At 42.6% G+C, this 4,722-nt stretch overlaps 1 pseudogene; it reads right to left on the minus strand.

The window, feature by feature from the left end:
• Nucleotides 1-329: 329 nt before the first annotated feature.
• On the minus strand, nt 330-1,122 carry LOC114198735 (large ribosomal subunit protein eL8 pseudogene; annotated as a pseudogene).
• Nucleotides 1,123-4,722: the final 3,600 nt, after the last annotated feature.

Below are 4,722 nucleotides of genomic sequence, written 5' to 3' on the forward strand. Positions count from 1 at the left end.
AGTCTACAGACAGTGGGTGGGAATTAAGCTGGAGTAAAAGAGGTCAGCCTGAAATTGCATCCCCTGCCCTGAGGATTGGTCCGATGGGAGGTCTCTGAAGAGGACTTGGAATAATTTACAAGGAACCTCATAGAAGAGCCAGAATTTGAGGACTGCTTTGCAAGTCATTAGACATAAAAGAGGACCATAAAAAGCATCAACTGAAAAAAAAAAAAAAGAAGTTTTATTCCCGTACCACTTATTCCACTTGTTTCTCTCTCTCTCTCTCTTTTTTTTTGGAAAGAGAACTTTTTATTACTTTTATGTACAGAAAATTCAACAGTGTCCACTCAGCCCAGTTTGGCGGCCAGTTCTTTAGTCTTTGCCTTTTCCAGCTTGGCGATGCAAGCCACTGGCTTCGGACCCAGGACGTTGCCTCCAGGGGCGGTGGATGTCATCATATCTGTCGTTGTCATTGGTCCCGATACATTCCACCAGCTTAGCCAGAGCTCCTTTGTCTTCCAAGTTCACTTGTGTGAAGGCAACAGTGGAGCAGGTCTTCTTGTGGACCAGATGCCCCAGCCTGGCCTTCCCCTTGATAATGCAGTAGGGACCCCCCCCATCTTACAACACAGGACAGGCAGGAAGACAGCTAGCTCAGTGGGATCCATAGCATGTGCAGTCCCTACCAGCTGAGCCTTCTTGCTGTCCACCAAGGTGGTGACAGTGTTAACCCCAGCTCAAAGGACAGGCCTCTTAGTGGGGACCTCCCCTTTGCCCTCAGCCTTCTTCTCAGCCTGGGCCAACAATCTCTGCTTCTTCTCTTGCTTTGTCTCTGGTCCGTACTTGTGGGCCAGCTTATGCAGCTGAGGAGCTGTTTGATGGTCCAGGGCCTGGGTGAGTTGGTTCATTGTGGCACTTGTAAAGTTTATAGAGAATAGCCCTTTGCCTGCTGTAGCCGGATGTAGTGGGGCCATGTGACAAAGCGGGTGAGGTCCCTTTTGGGCTGGATGTCCTGTCCGATGCCAAAATTCTTGGGCCTTTTCTTGAACAGGGGATTGAGCACCTTCTTGGCCTCCTGCTTCTTCACACCAGAGGCTTTGGGGCCACCTTCTTCTCCTTTGCCTTCTTTCGTTTTGGCATCTTGGATGGCCGGAGGAGAGAGCTCCACTGGCTTCTCTTGACCACGGAAGAGGTAAGGTGACCTTGAGTAGGTGAGGAGCTGGGTTAACAGAGGAAAAGAAAAGAGAGCATGCCGCCTTCCTTGATCGCTCATGTCTGTAAAATTGTGGGTTCGGATAAGCAGTGCAGGAGGGGAGAAGTTCTTAAATGTCTCCAACATTTCTCCACATTCTTGTATTGGCATCGAAAGTTTGCCAAGCAGTTCAGTCCTTTCCTAACTCCCTACAATGGCCAGGTTTCTTTAACAGTTTTAGAATTTTCACTTAAAATGCATTAAAAGTAAAATGCCCATTGCTGTGATCTCTGTGGGGAAAAAAAGAACAACAACTTCTGAGAGATTGAAAGTTGTGAGTTTGAAGTTGAGATATTGACATTTTGATTTGGACTGGACTTTTTTTAAGATTTTATTTATTTATTTTGAAAGAGAGTGAGAGAGGAGGGGCAGAGGGAGAGGGAGAGAGAGAATGTCAAGTAGACTGCTCTTGATCCCATGACCCCAAGATCATGACCTGAGCTGAAACTAAGAGTTGGGCACTTAACCAACTGAGCCACCCAGGCACCTGGACTGGATTGGACTTCTTAACACTGAAACTCTTTTAATGACTAAAAATGTCTGGAAAGCTATGGAGTCTGCCTCAGGTATGGTCAAAGGGCCAGGAAAGGAAAAGTTGGTAGTATTTAAGGGCTCTTTCTTGAGTTTGTCCCATTTAATAAATTACTTATTTAACTTCCCTGATTTTATTTTCCTCATTTTCTCTTAAAGTGGGGATACTAAACCTGGCTTATGAGTTTGTAAGGATTAAACTGGTTTGCAAGGGTTAAACGAAGTGCTCGGTGTGGGGTCTGTTGACTGACTGACTGATTGATTGAAACGCAGGCACTGAACTCAGATTCCAATGGCCAGTTATTTTCACTCCTTGAATGATCTCAATTCAAATGATCATCATCAAATGTTGTCTGCTCTCAAACCGTGCCAGTCAGTCTTTAAATACTGCTCTAATCATCCGAGTGTCTTTTTCTCGGATAACTCAAATGGAAAGGCAGGATTTTTTTTTTTATTACTGCTCAGATGACATTTTCTAATTTCTATTTTACATCCATCAGAGTAGCCCCACACTTCCCCTGATACTCCTCAGTGTAATTTCCCCTTTGTTATTGATGAAGAACATCAAGGCACCCTGCCGTCAAACCTAGCAACCTAATTAATAAGGAGCATGGGGCTGAGATGCAATCTTGAAAAATTCTCAAATGTTCTATCCTGAGTGATTTAATCCTGGGAACATATACATAAATTTCTGTTCTAAGTCGTAAGATGTTATTTGTCACTCATCAAAATAAGATTGTCATTTTCAGGATGAATTTACAGAATTGCCAGAACTTTTTATTTTTTTTTTTTTTAGTGAATCAGGAGTGCTTCCCTTTTTGCTCCACGTGTTTCTGACTTAGGCGTCATTCTTGTCATTTTATCTTGCTGAGAAGTATGTGTGCAAAGCATCTTGTCTTGGGACCGCCATCAGGTCTGACTTCCCATTTTCCCAAAGCTCAACTATAAATAAGAGAGTTTCTCTTATCACCCCTAACTTCTCATGGTCTCCCCCACCTGAATTTACTTTGTAAAATTTTTCCAAAGAAGGGAATAGTGACATTCGGGGAAGCATTAAAAAAAAAAAAAAAAAGTCCGGGCGCCTGGGTGACTCAGTTGTTTAAGTGTCTGCCTTTGGCTCAGGTCATGATCCCTGGGTCCTGGGATGGAGCTCTACATGGGGCTCCTGGCTCAGCGGAGAGTCTGCTTCTCCCTCTGCCTCTGCCCCTTCCCCCTCCTCGTGCACTGTTTCTCTCAAAAAAAAAAAAAATTCCTTCTAGGGTATTGGTGGTTATACCAATGGCCCATAACACATTCACAGAAGAGCTACAGACGTCCTTACTTGAGTCCGTGGAGGTGCAGGATCTCCTTACGATAAGCAGGAGCACGTCTCCCCCCAGGTTTGGTCTCCTCTGAGGAAGAGAGGAAGTCTGGCAAGTATCATGTCTATTTGGGCAGCTGTGTGGCAAGTCTCAAGCAGGGTGGGCCCTTCATAAAATGTCTAAGTCACAAAAGTTTGACACAGGTACATTTTGGTTATTATTTTAGCTCTTTTTTCCTTTCTCCTCCCCTTCCATCTGTCCTAAGTGGCTCATGGTTCCTTCCTGTCCTGTGCACCCTACTACCTGTGGGTACACCGTGCTTGGACATGTAGTAGGTCCTCAATGAATCTGATATACGAGTAAATGACATGCTTGACTGAGGTACTTTTATCCCTATGCCGTTGCTAGTGGGCGTGTTTTTCCCTGCAAGGTTGTAGTTTAGAGTGTGGCCAGAGATGTCATAGAGAAGTGGTACTGCTGTGATCCCCATGTCCTCAAACATTCAAATCCATCAGGAGGCCCAAGTAAAAACATTTTCATAATGTATATGGCTATAATTTTCTCATGTACGTAGATGAAATTGGGATTAATAAAATGCAATGATGCTTATAGGCCTTACTGGACAGGGTTTAACATAATGCTGAAAACCTGTAAATCTGTATTTATTGCCATGAGAGGATGTTGGTATGTTATTTTGTGACGGAAATGAGGGTTTTTTTTTGTTTGTTTTTGTTTTTGTTTTTTTTTTTTTTTTTTTGAGTGAATGCACAAGCTAAGGGGTGGAGAGTGGCGGGGCAGGGGGAGAGGGAGAGAGAATCTTAAGCAGGCTCCATGCCCAGCATGGCTCCTGACATGGGGCTCAGTCTCACAACACTGAGATCATGATCTGAGCCAAAATTAAGAGTCAGTCGTTTAACCAAGTGAGGCACCTTGGCACCCCGAGAGAAATGAGTTTTACTTATTTGTTTTATTATTATTATTATATTAAAGTTTTATTATTTATTTGAGAGAGTGGGTGGAGAGGCAGAGAGAGAGAGAGAGAGAGAGGGAAAATCCTCAAACAGACGCCACCCTGAGCAGGGGGCCCTCTTAGATGCCAACTGACTGAGCCACTCAGGCACCCGGAGAAATGAGTTTTCAAACAGTATGGAAAGTATAACATCATTCCTGCAAGGTAGTATATAAAATATTAGGTAGATGATAGATAGATAATAGATGTAAATCAGGACAAAAATAAATGATCTGACAGGTACTCTTCATTTTTAGTTTATTTCTTCATTTTGGTGGAATACATCAACCAGTTGATTTCTGAGCAAATGAGCACAGGAGGTTAAGTAATTTAGATCACTCATTTTTTTCCCTGTCATGTTTTTAATTTATAAGGTTAAAAAATTCTCTCTTATTTCTTTTTTAAAAATAGCTTTCTATTCTTATTCTATGGATATGAATTTCTATAACGTCCTAAAAATTTATTATGGTTATTTAAGTGTTCTCTATTTTCTGTTAGAAAAAAATTTTTCTTATTTGTTTGAATTTGGACCTTCCTATTTGTCCTTGGTGCATCCTGGTGATCTCTGGCTAAACTGGTCATATTTGAGAATAAGGCACTCAAGATCGATGGAAGCTCTGTGGTTGTGATGAGGCTTTGTCCACTTT

This window comes from Eumetopias jubatus, unplaced genomic scaffold (genome assembly GCF_037043125.1).
Source record: "Eumetopias jubatus isolate StellerSeaLion01/CBP00866 unplaced genomic scaffold, mEumJub1_p1.0 scaffold_15, whole genome shotgun sequence".
NCBI lineage: Eukaryota > Metazoa > Chordata > Mammalia > Carnivora > Otariidae > Eumetopias > Eumetopias jubatus.